Here is a 16,490-nt window from a genome sequence, read left to right as displayed (position 1 = left end):
TGCTACGAATAACTTCGAACTGAAGCTGAACACTATTCAGATAATTCAACTATTTTTCAGTTCAATGGTTTGCAAGACGAAGATCTAAATACTCATTTGGCTAATTTTCTGGAAGTCTGTGATACTTTCAAGATAAATGGCATTTCTAATTACGCCATTCACCTACGGTTGTTACCCTCCTTGTTGAGGAATAAAGAAAAACAGTGGTTGAATTCTTTACCATGAGGTTTTATCACTACATGGGATCAAATGACCGAGTAATTCCTATTGAAATACTTCCTACCGGCTAAAACAACTAAGCTGAGGAATGATATCTCTTCCTTCGTGCAGATAGACTTAGAGACTCTATATGATGCGTGGGAGAGGTTTAAGGATATATTGAGAAGGTGCCCTTACCATGGGTTACCTCTATGGCTACAGGTTCAAACCTTCTACAACAGTTTGCATCCCTCAACTAGGCAATTAATCGATGCATCAGCCGATGGTACCTTCAACAATAAAACACCTCAAGTGGCTTATGAATTTATAGAGGAGATGCCACTAAATAATTATCAGTGGCAAGTCATGAGTTCGAAGCCTAATAGAGCAGCCAACGTTTTCAATCTAAATACAGTCACCATGTTATCAAATCAGGTAGAACACGCAACACCCCTTACCCGTATTCGACGTCGAAACAGGGTACGAGGCATTACCGGACGTAAACTCAAACAAACATTCAAAACCGAGACATGAATTTCCACTCAAATTTAAAACTTTTCATAAACATTCATTTCGTCCCTAAAACGAGACTATGAGGCTCAAAACATATATTCAAAGTGGTTCGGAACTAAATCGAGAACTTTAGAAAATTTTACAATGCTTACAAAACTTTTCACCAAAACAGGGGTCACACCCCCGTGTGGGCAGGCCGTGTGGTCACACACACCTGTGTCCCTAACCCGTGCAATTCTCTGTTTATGACATCATCAAAAAATTGAAGTCACACGACCAAGGCACACACCCGTGTGATTAGGCCATGTGGTCGAATAAATTTTCATAATTTTTGATAAAATAGGTGTAGACTTCACATGGCCAGGGCACACGCCCATGTTCAAGGTCGTGCCGTCCACATGGCTAAGACACATGCCCGTGTCTCTGCCCGTGTGCTCGATATTGAGCATTTTTTTTGTAACAATTAAGGTTAGGGGACACACGGCCGGAACACACGCCAATGAGGCAAGCCATGTGTCATATACGGCCTAGACACACGCCCGTGTGTCTATCCATGTGGACAAAAATAAGGCTATTTACCAAGCCTTTTTGTCACCCTTCCATGCACAACCTACACAACAACATGTAATACCATTCTAAGTATAAACATACAACCAATTCAACCACAACCAGGGGATCCACACATCATTTACGTACTTATTAACTCATACCATGCAATTTCCACATCCATGAAAGACATCATCATATGCATATAAACTTAAACCAATGTTAGCTAATTTCAATGGTCATTTACAAAATGTATCATCAACCATACTTGACACTTAAGAATTTGGACATACGTTAACATCATACATTCACTACTTGAACATCCTTAGCCATTCCATCATACATGCACTACTTGAACATCCTTAGCCATTCCAATGGCTAAGTCACAATATATTACTTACAAGCCTTCATCAATACCAAATAGCTTGTACATGCCATTATACCAAAATGAGTCATTTAGCTATACCAAAAAGGAGATTTTTGGATAGTGTGATCTTGATCCGACCGAATCTCCAACCTTTGCGAGCTTTACGAGCACTATAAAACAAGGAAAAGTAAAACGGGTTAAGCATTTTCATGCTTAGTAAGTTCACATAATAGAAAGAAAATTTACCAGTCATAATTACTCAAATAAGCATGCATACGCATTCATTCCATAAATAATTTTGACAAGTTACCTAAATACACGTCATACACGTCATGAAGTATTCAAACTGACATAGATGAGCTCACCATAATATAAACTTTCATATCATTTCACAATTTTCATTTTTCAAGATTTCTTTTCATTGAACTATTTTAAATCTCGATAGAGACTCGGGTAGTATACTCGAGGTATATATGTCAATCATCCGTCTATTTACATCCAGAGTGCTCCTTGAGCACATATTCATAAAGAACACTCTCAAGCCATATTTATGTAACAGGATTACCAGTCCAAGCTAAATCTCATCTTTAGCATTCGCTCTTAAGAGCTTATTCAGGATTATCAGTCTAGGCTAAATCCCTTCGATAACGTTAGCTCTAATGAGCCTACTATGGATTACCCGTCCGGGCTAAATCCATCTCACAACATTTGGTTAAAAGAGTGTAGCTCAGGATTACCCGTCTGGGCTAAATCCTTTTTATATTTTTTTTGTTCAGTTTAAGGAAATTATTATAATCCATCGAAATACAATGCTCAACCGGGACAATGACATTTTATTCATGTTTTCCATCTTATGGTTATTTCATAGTGTGTATCATTACGTATATATTATATCAATCACACAATTCAATTAAAACATAATAACATACCAAATTAAGTTACACAGACTTACCTTGAGAATGGTTTGTATTCGAACTCAACTATTCTGAGACCTTTTGTTTTCCTCGATCTAGTTCCATAATCGGTTGTTCTAGGTTTATATAAGCAAATTTGACTATCAATTCACCATTTTACACATACATTTACATTAATTTGCATTCTAGACAAAATTACCATTTTGTCCCTAACTTTTAACATTTTACATTTTTGTCCCTAGGCTCGTAAAATGAAATGTGTTCAATTTCTTGGTAACCCAAGCCTAGCCGAACCATATACAAGCTCATATCAGCCCACATTTTCCATTAAATCAGATTTTTACTACCCATTTTACAACTTTTTACAAATAGGTCATTTTACACATTTCCATAAAAAATCACCTAGTAAAAGTTTTTTTATTATACATCAAACTTTCATTTTCTACCATAAAACATCACAACACATGCATGTCATGCATGGGTAAAATTTTAAACATGAACCCTACTTCAAAACAATGGTAGAAATAGAAAGATTGGGTGAATACGACTTCAAAAACATAAAGAGCATTAAAAACGAGGCTAGGATATACTTACAATCAAGCTTGAAAGTTGAACGAACCCTAGCTATGGAGAGCTTGAAAATTTCAGCTATGGTGAAGAAGATAGACAAAATTTTGGCTTTATTTTGGCTTTATTTTCCCTTTTTAATTCATTTGATAACCAAATGACCAAAATGCCTTTAATATCTTACTTTAAAATTTCACCTAATCATGTCTATTTTTGTCCATAAACTTAACTAATGGTTTAATTATCATATAAAGACCTCTAATTTAAAATCTCATAGCAATTGAACGCCTTTAACGTCTAGAATTCAAGTTTTTCACTTTTTATAATTTAGTCGTTAAAACTAAATTGAGTGCCAAACACCAAAATTTTCGAACATGATTCTCACAGAATAGTTCAATAAAAATGTAAACCATAAAAATATAATAAAAATAAATTGTACTGCGTCAGATTTGTGGTCCTGAAACCACTGTTCTGACTAGACCCAAAATCAGGTTGTTATAGAACAATTAAATAAGAAAATTGATGGTTTATGTGTTTTTATGCAGGTACATCCGTTGATGCAATGCGATCCAAATTGAAGAGGAATGAACAATCTAGAATATTTTCCTTACGGTCCTAGCACAGAGAACAAACAAATCAACTATATGGGTAATAATTCTAGGCCTCAAAATAATCTTTATAGTAATACATATAATGCAGGTTGGAGAAACCATCCCAATTTCTCTTGGGGTGGTCAAGGAAACCAGAGACCACAGTCTCATCTAGGCTTTCAACAACCTTACCAACAAGAGAAGAAGTCGAACCTTGAGGAGCTGTTGACGAAATTTATCTCAGTTTTAGAAACCCGCTACCAAAACACCGAGACAAGACTTAAAAATCAACAAGCATCGATCCAAGGGCTCGAGAACCAAATAAGCCAGCTTGTTAAGGTAATCTCAGAAAGGCCACAAGGTAGCTTGCCTAGTAATACCGAAACTAACCCAATAGAGAAACTTCATGCAATTACTATGTGAGATAAAGAAGGGTTAGTTGAATCTGAATCAGAATCGAGGTAAGAAAGTGCGGTAAGTAAAGGTAAGGTTAAGGTAAGCCAAAATGAGCAAACATCGGTTGGTAAGGAATATAAACCTCGTGTGCCATATCCTAAGGCGACGAAGAAAGACCAAACTAACGAACAATTTGGTAAATTTATTAAACTTTTGAAAAATTTGCATATTAAATTTCGTTTATTGAAGCTCTTTCACAGATGCCCAATTCCGTTAAATTTTTAAAGGAGCTTTTGGCAAACAAACGAAAGTTAGATGATTTGTAGCATATAGAGCTAAATATAGTGTGCTAGGCTATTTTTCAAAATAAAGTACCCAACAAATTGAAAGACCTAGGGAGTTTTACTATTCCTTGTTTAATTGGTAGTTTAAATGTTAATAATGCTTTGGCTGATTTAGGGGATAGTATTAATGTCATGCCCTATAAAATGTTTACGCAAATAGATCTTGGGAAACCCAAACAAACTAGGATTAGTATTTAATTAGCAAATAGAACCATTAGATTTCCTAGGGGTATTATTAAAGACGTACTTGTGAAAATTGATAAGTTCATATTCCCAGTTGATTACGTTGTTTTAGACATGGATGAGGATAGTGATGTACCTCTGATTCTAGGTCGGCCCTTTTTAGCAATTGCTAGAACCATTATTGATGTTGGTACAGGTGAATTAATACTTTTTGTAGGTGATGACACGATTACACTCCAGGCTCGAAATTCTGTTAAGACATCTAGAAATCGAGATGTTTATATGAGTTCTGTCAATATGAGTAACCTTGTGGCTCAAACTTCTTTGCAGGGAACCCCTTGAAAAACGCGATGGAGCCATGTTTCAGTCCATGCGACAAAAATAGAAAGACTCGTGAAGAACGAATGCTACAGATCGATGAACTAGACGAACGGCAGAAACATGTCAAGGAGAAATCAAGAATACACGATACAGAACAAAAAAGACCTCATGATGAGCATATGGATGGAACAAACCCAGTTAAGGTTGGGGACAAGGTACTACTAGATAAAAACAGATCCATGTATTTCCATTTCAAAGCTTAATACAAGCGGATCAACTCTTTTTATGGTGCTAAATGTCTTTCCAAATGGTACAGTCAAGGTAACTCATTATAAATTCGACACTTTTAAGGTAAATATTACTCGACTCAAACCCTATTTTGATAATAGAATTGACAGCGAGAAAGAAGAGTTTCGACTCTGCGAACCACCATGACTGTGAATACAAGGTAACTCGAGCTTAAACTTTAAATAAGTGCTTCTCGGGAAGTAACCTGAGTGTTAACACTGCTAATTTTCTTAATTTTTATTTCATGATGCTTTTAAAATTAATTAATTTTAAAAAATGGTTTTAACCTACACGGCTTGGACACACGGGTGTGTCCTTGGCTGTGTGGATCCTAAGACTTAGTTTTAAAATTTTAAGAAAATCGACAGTGAGTTAGATAGCCTCGTGACACAACCGTGTAACCCACACAACCTGGACACATGAGTATGTCCTTGGCTGGGTGGATCCTGGGACTTAATTTTTACAAAAAATCGACAGAGACACGGCCTAAAATAGTCCACACGGGCATGTGACATGGTCATGTGGACCATATAGCCTTGACTCACGGGCGTTTCCTAGGCCGTATGAAACCTGGAGCTAATTTGTTTTCATTTTTAAATCAAGTCAAAGAGTTACACGGGCAAGGCACACGGCCATGTACGAGACACAGTCGAGGCACACAGGCATGTGGGCTGTCACACAGGCATGGGAGAAGTAAAGGAGGTTGCACATGGCCATGTGACACGGCTGTGTGTGAAACAAGGCCTGGACACATGGGCGTGTCCAAGGCCGTGTGAAGATTGGGTTGATTTGTTTAAATCGCACACGGGCTGGGGAGAGCCACACGGTCATATAACCTAACATAGACCTTTACATGACTATGTCACCTTTAAAAATCCCTAACCCTAATTTATTTTTTCTAAGTTTGTCTTCTTCCTCCCCTCTTCAACCCTAGGTGCCGACTTCCCTTGACCTAAATCCACCCGTTTTTTTGGCCATCGTTCCTCCTCTTTTTCATTATCCCCTTCATTGTCGTCCGCCGACCCTTCCAACGCTCACGCCCCCTCACTTTTTTCGACCACAACCCTAACAATCGCTAAATCTGACCCCTTTCCCTTTCTTTCCCTTCTCTTCCATGACCGACCACCTTCACCATCCCTTCACCCCCGTCGCATACTATGACCAACCACCCTTACCCCCTATTTTCTTGCCTTTCCTCATGCAAACCCCCACCTAAGCTCGACCCCTCACAGCCCCGCCTCTTCTCACTCCATCATCCCTCCTTCCCCTTTCCTCCTTCCAAACCCCAATGCAGACACCCCACAAGCCACATTTCTCTCTGATCTCCCCCTTACACAACTGAACCCAACCCACCACCATCTTCGTCGTCTGTTCTTCCAACTGTTGACTGCCGCACCCCGACCCACCATCATCACTGTCGGTTTCTTTTTATATTTTCCCCATTTTCAATATTTTATTTTATTTTATTTTGCTTTATTTCTCTTATTATTAATTTTTGTTCGTTATTTTATATTTTCTATTTGTTCTTAAAATTATTATTTTCTTTAGTTTCTTTCTTAGTTTATTTTATTATTTAGTTTTTTTTGTGTGTTTCTTAGTTTAGTTTATTTTATTCCATTTCATTATTTTTATTTGTATAGTTTGCTTTTATTTTATTATTCTTCTCAATTACTCTTGTTAATTTTTTTATTACAAGTATGTCATGATTTGTCTTTTAGTTCTATTTTCATTATTATTCTTTATTGTTTTCATCATTGTGGTACATAAGAGCTTCACTGTATGGGTTTTGCATGCTTGGGTCCTTATCCATTCTATTTTACGCATAATTTGCTTTTTGGACTACTTGGATCCTACATTTTTTCGCTTTGTTTGCATAATTGGTGTTGCTTTATTTATTGATGACTTATTTTATTTTTTAGGCACACCATGACAAACATACGCGATAAGTCTAAGGTCGTCGTCCCCGCTTCAAAAAAGCAGAAGACCTCTAGTGCGACCTCCTCCTTGAGTGCCTCCACCGAGGTCTGCTACCCTTATCTCTGATTTTTGGTGGGTCCCTAGGAGGATTTATTTTAGCTCCTTCAACAATGCCCACTCTACCTAGGCCGATATATTGATTAGGCCGTGTTGGAGCAGGTCCATCTAGCTACTCACGTTCGTGGCTTTATTACTACAGCCCCATGGTACCGATTTTTCTCCATCATCGAGCCCATATGCATAGAGCTTACTTTGGAGTTTTGTTCTACGTTTACTCTCCAGCACGCGATGACAACTCATGACGAGCCAAGCACCATCACTTTCTAACTCAGTGGCTTGGTGCGTCATATGAGTGTTCCCAAGTTCGGCGATACTATGGGACTCTACATTGAGGAGTTTATGATTGCCATGAACTTCCTCCGCCTACATCGGCCCATCCATTACTCGCCATCTTGTTGTTGGTCAGAGCTTACGGCGAGTAGGACATTTTATGACGTGAGTCGCTCGAAAGCAACTTCTCTCTCTCTGGCCTTACGATATCTTTATGCCCTTTTAGCTCAAATTTGACCGGTAAGAGAGAGAGCACCAGAGTTGTTAGTACTACTAATGCTTATTATCTATAGAGCATGGCCACCGGGCCTATCTTGGATTTGGCATACTTCATTGCCTTAGCCTTCCGCCATTAAACTGATCGTGACATGAACGGTCCCATTTATTTAAGCCTTTATGTGACTATACTTGCTCGACACTTCGATCTCCTCAACACACCGGAATAGTCCTCTACACTTACATTCATCAGCTAGATGTCTCCACAGGGAATCTCGAGCATGATCCATATAAGGATGATTGAGATGCGTCGTGGAGTGGATCCTCCTCAATATCGATTATTTCATTCTGACACTCATAATGAACCTAAGGACTTCACTAATGATGTTCTTCTCCATCATGAGGACCCACCTCAGCCTTCAGCTTTAAGTTACCGTCCTGTTTCTTCTACTGCTACTTTAGTGGACCTTTCTGAGCAGTTCACTCATTTTGAGCAGCATTGCTTTCAGAGGTTCGACAGTATTGACGCGACATTGCAGCAGATCTGTCAGCATCTCCATATCTTATCCTCAACGCTGACGACTCACGACACTGACGCGTGTGATGATGAGGACCATTGAGTCCATTTGTTTTATTTTATTTTTATTTTATGTTTATTTTTATTTTCTTAGACTTATTTCTTTTTTATATGTTGAGCAATATTTTTATTTTTCTGTTTGTTCCTAATCGGGTTTTAACCCCTTAATCTTTTTCACTGTTTGTGTTTATTTTCTTATTAGTTTGCTCAAAATTGTGCTCTACATTTAGTTTTGACTACAATTCCGCTTTTCACTATTTTGGGGATTTTATCCAATATTTAGGGCAGTTTCAGTTTTCTCCCTCTCTTATGATATTTTGTTTATACTGTGATTAGTTATGTTTGTACATTGAGGATAATGTACATCTTAACTGTGGGGAGGTTATTTATATAATTATTAGAAAATCCTGAATTTTGTCTTGTGTTTAAGTAATTTTCTTATACTACTATTAGAATGAATTTTTATCGATTTGTGATTTTTATTGATGTGTTTTAGATTAAATTCATATATAATTGCGCATTGGTTATTTTAAACTTTAAGACATGAGAGGATCAAGCATGATAAGTCTATTTTCAAAATTAAAAAATTTTCGGTTGTTTTTCTGAATTGAGGTATTACCTTAAAGTTTGATATTTGCAAGATTGACATCAAAAACCATAATTTTTTGTGAGATTTTGAGCCTTTAAAGCATACATTTTTCCTGATCATTTTATTATTGGTTATGAGTGTGTCAATTTGATTTGTTATTCTAGAACTTGATTCGATTGTGCATGTCGAGACCACACCTTTTATTTAATATACTGAGATGATAAAGGCACTTAGGTTTTAACTCACTTATCCCATAAAAAGGCTATCTAGATAATTAACCCTTAGTGAACCCTTTTGAGCCTAACACACCGTTTCTTGATTCACCCATTAATTTTAACCCATAACTCATTTTTTCTCATTAAAAATTTTTCCTATTTTATTAACTCCATTTTTATCGAGATTTGGTTTGGTTAATTGCCTAATTAAGTATTTTGTTTAAGTTGATGAATTATTTCTTCTTGTTCTCAGTAAAAAAACAAAAAAAAAACATATATATTGGTTATTATTTAGTTCTATGTTAATTGAGCTTGAACAGTTAAATTCATATTTTGAGAAGAAGCTCTTGTTATTCTTGAATAGTTTTTGATTGATGTAATTGTTTTCTATTCAACATTTTTTTATTTTTCTAGTTTGGTAATTTATCAATTCAATCTCAATTTTAACCAAATTTTTCATCCTTTCTCCACACCCTTTAACCTAACCCCATTACAACCTCTTAAATACCTTTTGATTTGTGTATCATCTCATTTTATAGTAGTGGAGATTTGATTTTCATGTGGCTTATGGTAATGAATTTTCATGTTTGACTATTGAGTGTTTATTTTTGGACTTTAAACACTTTGAGTGATTTGAGTGAATCTTTAGTGAGGATGTTGATTCTTGTCGATTTTGAATTAAAGGTAATTACTTATATAAAGGGAAATACCTATGTTTTTTATGTTTTAAAAAATGTTCGACTTTGATTGTTTGAATCTTTAGTGCTCTTTTAGTTGAATTATCAATGTATGATTATTTGTGAATTATAACGAAACATCATTGATGAGAATTATGAGTTGAGAAAGATTAATTTTAATTGTGAGTTCAGGATTTTGCTTGAGGACAAGCAAATGCCTAAGTGTGGGGATATTTGATAAGCCATAAAAGTAACATGTTTTTAAGCTCATTCTTGATGCGTGTTTGGATGATTTATTATGTACATCAGTGAATTTGATGCTCCTACTCCTTTAAATTAATTTTTATATACTTAGATGAGCATAGGGGAGCGGAAGGAGCGAAAAACAAGCCAAAATCGAGCAAAAAGAGCTGTTTCCCAAACACGCCGAGGCTGGCTACACGCCCATGTGCCAATCCGTGTTTATTTCACACCCTGTTTCCCAAACACGCGGAAACACTCATTTTTTAGGCTTTCTGACCATTATAAAGTCTATAAATAACAATTAGAAGATGACCTAAGGGAGCATGCAGAGAAGATTGAAGAAATTACTCGAAGAACACCATCGAAGCCAACTAAAAAGCGGATCTCCTTTAAGATTGAAGATTTCCTTTTAACTTCTTTCGAAGCTTATTTGAATTTCTTTATGTCTTGTAGTTTTTTTAACTTCGAGATATTTTCTTTTCAGATTATGAACGAAATTCCCTAGATACCTAGAGAAGATGAAACCTATGATGAATCTTATTATTTGATTTCTGAATTACTATAAATACTTAATTCTTGTTCTCAATTATGTATGCTTAATTCATGTTTAATGTTCTTATTTTAGTAGAGAAAAAGTCCCTGTTTAAGAGTAGATCTAGCATAATTGAGTGGAGTTGCATGCAATCTTAGAAATAGGACGACATAAATCTACTAGATAAGAGTCAAATCTGATAAGAGAATCCATAGATCGAACGCGACAATAAGGGTTTAAATTAGAAAGAGATTTCGATTAATCAACCTAGAGTCAGTTGTTCTTACTCCTGAAAGAGATATTAACATAATTTAGGGATTTCTACGGATCAAGACACAAGTGAATAAATTATTTAATTCAGATTTAGAATTGGAAAGTGAAGTCTAAGTGGATTCTTTCCTGGGTATTGACTTTCCTTTTGGTTATCTTCAAATATTTTCCTAATTCATTTTCTATCGAGTTCTTAGTTAATTTAGATTAGTAAATATAGATTAAAAGAATTATCCTAATTTATCGGCTAAATAATAGAAAAATAGTAATTACTAGTACTTTTAGTCCTCGTGGATATGATATTCCCTACTCACCATAGTTATACTATTGTTCGATAGGTGCACTTGCTTTTGTCATAATGATAGTTAGATTAGTGACCATTAATACTAGAGTTTTTTTTTAGTAAAATACCCAGACTTTATTATTAAAAAGCCAAACAAAAAAACAAAGCCCAACTACATGTGTCAGTTATATAACATCTTTGGTAAACACAAAAACAACTGGAAACCATAAATAAAGCATAAAAACCAACAAAACCAGTAAACAAAAAAGTCTTGGTGCCTTGATGCAATGAAAAGACTTTTCTTTTTGTTTAACCCTTCACCTATCAATGGTTTAACACCAACTTCACTGCTCTGTCCGTCACCCTTCTTGCAAGTGCTGTTGAAGCCTTCAGTGAGCGTTACCCCGAGAGTCGTTTATCCCAATTCACAGCTTCTTTAAGTACTTCCTCAATTTAAAAATAGTTATCAGTGAGATTAAAACCTGTTTTGGCCATTATATGAGCTACTCTATGTAACACTCCTAACCCGTATCCGTCACCAGAATAGGGTTACAGAGTATTACTGGAACGTTCAGAATATTTACAAATAAATCATGTTAATCATTGTTCTTTTTCTAAGATTATTCATTACGTCCGTTAAATGGACCCTCAAGGCCTAATACAAGCATTAGAATCAAGTCGAGACTTAATCGGAGACAGTAAGAATTTTTCGTGAAATTTCAAAAATTTTCCAAGATGCAGGGCTCACACACCCGTGTGGTCCAAGGGGTACGCCCGTGTGACCCTAGAACACGCCCATGCTACAGGCCTTGTTCGACCCCGTGTAACTCTATGACTTATGCACATGGCCATGTCACATGCCCGTGTGCTAGGCCGTGTTGTTAATTAAATTCTTTCGAAATTAGGTGCAAGTTTCACACGGCCAAGACATACTGTAACATCCCGAAATAGGGCTTAGTCGGAACAGTGGTTTTGGAATCACAAATATTAGGTCAAGAAATTATTTTAATATTATTTTATGTGTTATAGCATGATTATATAAGTACATGAAAATTTTGGTGAATTAATTTTGGCATTTGAGTGCTTAATCGCGAAAAAGGACTAAATCGCATAAAGGGAAAAAGTTTTGTTTTAATAGTCAAAGGTGTCAAATTGCTAAAGAACTTAATTGGGGGTCTTTAAAGTGAAATTAGGCCATTAAATAAGTGATGGTCGGCCATAGGGGGAGCAAAAAAGTTGAAAAGTCAAAATTTGGTATTGTTGGTATTTGATGACATAAGCAAACACTAATAAAATAAAACAAAAGTAGCCACCCTTCTTCTCCATATTTCTTCACCGAAAATACCAGCAAAAATAAGGGTTTGGAAGCTTGAAATTTCAGCAAACTCTTCACCCTCACAAGTAAGTGAATTAGATGCTTATTTTTTTATAATTTTTGTACTTTTGGAACCCTCGTAGCCTAATCTAGCTAATGAGGGGACTATTTTGCAAAGTGGTTGAAAGTATAGGGTTTTAACATGAGAATATTCATGTTTTCTGCTGCATTTTTATGGAAGAAAATGAATCTTAGTTGTAAAATAAATAACTTTTGTGAAAGGTGTTAGCATGAAAACACCTAAAAGTATCATTTTATAAAGTTTGTAAAATAGAGAGTAAATGTGTGTAATAATTGAAATCTTGAGTTGATATAGTTATGAAAATGGTTCGGCTAGGCTTAAAGATTAAGAAAATTAAATAAAAATCATTTTACGAGCCTAAGGCCAAAAGCGTAATTTTGGTAAAGTTTAGGGGTAAAATTGTAAATTTTCAAAAATATGATTTTTGGGTCAATTTGAATAATGTGAGTCTTAAATGGGCTATATTTGAAATGATAGATTAAGAAAATCGAGAATCGGGCTTAAATCGAGAAAAATACAAGGTTATAGACTAATGGTAAAATTGTCGTTTCCGTATTCGAGGTAAGTTCGTATGAATAAATAAGTATGTTATCCATGTTATTGTTAATATACTTGAATCTATCTTACTTCGGTTATATTGAATTATATTTTGATGATATTGAGTATGATGAAAGTGATGCCAAAAGTTAATAACATTCACGTGATGGTAGAATACATTAGAAATTCAATGGAATATGATATCCCATAGAAACGAGTAGGTCGTATGTAAATAATATAACTACATCGTTATTACACGTATTTGAATAGATATATCATAAATTGCTTGATTGTGGAAAGGCTTATGTATGATGAGAATTGACGTAGAGGAACCTCCCGGTTGAATCTTAGGAATAAACGGATATTCATGCCATGACATTTGGGCGATATGTGTATGCTAGTGTAACACATGTCTGGGACATGCATTGGCCATATTATGAAATGCCAGTGTAAGACATGTCTGGGACATGCATCAGCATTGAGACGAAAGCTAGTGTAACACCCCTTGCCCGTATCCCTCGCCGGAACAGGGTTCGAGGTGTTACCCGACTTAAACTCAGTCAATCACACAAAAACCGTGTCGAAAAATTTCAATCAATTTAAAATTTTTCTTTTCACATGCAATCTGTCCCATATATGGGCTTACGAGGTCCAAAACATTAAAACCCTATACATGCCATAGACTCGAAATACTAGGATTTACTTACACCATTAGCGTGAGCTCGACAGTGTGATAATATCTCCGGCAAACTCCAACCCGAGCAAGTAACTAGAGCCAACAATCTATAAAATAGAGGAATGTAACAACGGAGTAAGCTTTCATAAGCTTAGTAAGTTTTAAGCAATGCAAACAAACAAACGCAATTATACTTCGATTATTCAATTTCTCAAAAGGTCATTTTCTAGATATATTACCATTTGGCCGAATATACACAAGCACATACTGCACATTCAGCATTCTTATAATATTTAATCTGAATTCATATAACATAAATAAATCAAATGCTCTCACTTACTTTCACACCTTGATCGAATGTATCATGGTCATAGATATAATTATAACATTTATTCACATATGTATAACATATTACACTTGTGATTCCATTCAAATCGAACTCGCATATGAGTACATAGTGTGTACCTGGCTCATTTAATGTATTGAATGTATTCATTTTTCAATCTAATATGAGGTGCCTTAACCTTAGACTTTTATTCATTCACCGGCATTTCGCCTGTTAGGCTCGAGGCCCGATATCGAAAGCCCGAATAGTATCTCACCGGCATTATAGCATGCTAGGCTCAAAGGCCCGAATAGTATTCCACCAGCATCATAGCCTGCTAGGCACGAAGGTCCGACTACACATCACCGGCACGAAGCCTGCTAGGCACGAAGGTCCGACTACACATCACCGGCACGAAGCCTGCTAGGCACGAAGGCCCGAATACACATCACCGGCACAAAGCCTGCTAGGCACGAAGGCCTGAATACATATCAACGGCACAAAGCCTGCTAGGCACGAAAGCCCAAATATAATACCAGCACTAGGCCTACGGGATTTATCCCGGATATAATTCCAGCATATAGCCTACGGGTCTTTAAGCCCGGATACACATAAAATATCATGCATATTAAATCATATATTAACACATCTCATTCAATATATCACATTAGTAGTCATTTGCTACATTCAGATATAAGCTCCATATGAACACCATCATTTACATTTCGGTTCAAAAGTCATACATAAATATCACACATCCATTTCACCATTCAAACTTAACCCATAGTGACCATTCGACTATAAGTCATATACATAAATTATTTATCGCACAACTTAATTCTAGTAGAACCAAAAGGTCAAAATTCATCTAATATGTTCATATTGCTCATTGATTCGTACACAACCTTTCAAATTAGCAATTATAAGATGGTTCCACACATAGTCCGTCCTTATCGATAATTTACGATGGTTTTACCCTTACTCACATATAGGCATTTTTACCTATGCTTCTCAATTCACATTCGTAATTCAATTCCAATCGATTTAAAATTGCATAAGTACATATCGCATGCCTGACCAACTTAATGTATTTGAACGAATTCGATTGTCGATTTAACACAAGGTCTCATAGTTGAACATAAACATGAAACCATTTCTTATACGTTCTATTCACATCAATCATCAAATTCATTTAATTCACATGTACTTTATTAGGTTGTTCGTACCTGAATAATTTACTATACGGAACGAATCCTCATATCGTATTAGCCCATAGTCTTATAGCACCACACTTTTAATAGTTTACCTCATCGAAGTTCACATTTAATCACTTTAGTACCAAGCCACCTTCGGCTACCACAACGGACTAAATATAATAATTTTATACACATCATGGTTTCCTTTAGATATTCAATAATCACAAATCGTGATATCCCCACCAGTACATATACGGCATAGTTTATTCGTTGTAACACTCATTCAGTGCATCAAATTTCCAAATCCAATTCAACTTAGGCATAATAGCCATAATCGGCTTATAGCCTTAAATCATTACATATTCGGCACATTAACTAAATAAAATTTACATTCCCTTTACCATATTAATTTAACTCTTAGGCATATAAAAAGGAATTAAGCTTAAACACTTAAGAACTTACCTTGAATGTTGCCGAACGATTACAACGGCTATTCGATTACTTTCTCTTTTCCCTTATCCGAATTTTGCCCCTCTATGCTCTTGAGCTTCAATTCAAAGATTTTAAACTAGTCATTATTCGACTATTCGAGCATCACTTTCAAAATATAATATATATAATATATTCAAATTTCACACCTACTAATCATAGTAAGCTTATAAGAAATCAATAAGCAACTCATTAACAAATTTCTGTCAATGTTTACCACATAATCAAAATTTCACTGCAAGCTGTCTTCCTGAGCAATAGTCACTAAATCATTTATAACTGGAGCTACGAAACTCCAAATCAAGTTCTATTAATTTTCCCTGAAAATATACTCATATATCTTACATCCATAAAATTTTCAGAATTTTTGGTTTGGCCAATAAGTACCAAATTTTTCTTAAAGTTTCCCCTGTTTCTTTGTTTGACTAATCTGACCACTCCTCACTACAAATCAAATTTCTCTTTGTACAGAATTCAAAATATGTTCTCGTTTATTTCATTTGAAACTAGACTCATTAAGGAGTCTAAGCATATAAATTTCATCTTATGACCATTTTTTTACAATTTATAATGATTTTATATAGACAGAATAGAGGATCTAGAAGTCATTCTGACCCTGTCCCACATCACTTCAAATATCTCATTATCGGAAATTCTTTTGCTTACACGGTTTCTTTTATAAGAAACTAGACTCATTAAGATTTAATTAAATAATTTATTATACTTCTAACTCA

The 16,490-nt window shown here is 35.5% G+C and overlaps 1 non-coding gene across 1 annotated transcript; it reads right to left on the bottom strand.

Moving 5' to 3' along the window:
• Positions 1–297: 297 nt before the first annotated feature.
• Positions 298–404, bottom strand: LOC121208895 (small nucleolar RNA R71). Its single transcript, XR_005904018.1, has one exon. It is a non-coding gene; the product is annotated as a small nucleolar RNA R71 (small nucleolar RNA).
• Positions 405–16,490: the final 16,086 nt, after the last annotated feature.

This window comes from Gossypium hirsutum, chromosome A10 (assembly GCF_007990345.1).
Source record: "Gossypium hirsutum isolate 1008001.06 chromosome A10, Gossypium_hirsutum_v2.1, whole genome shotgun sequence".
Taxonomy (NCBI): domain Eukaryota; kingdom Viridiplantae; phylum Streptophyta; class Magnoliopsida; order Malvales; family Malvaceae; genus Gossypium; species Gossypium hirsutum.
Note: the sequence above shows the minus strand (reverse complement) of the source record. Positions and strands in the feature narration are given on the sequence as shown.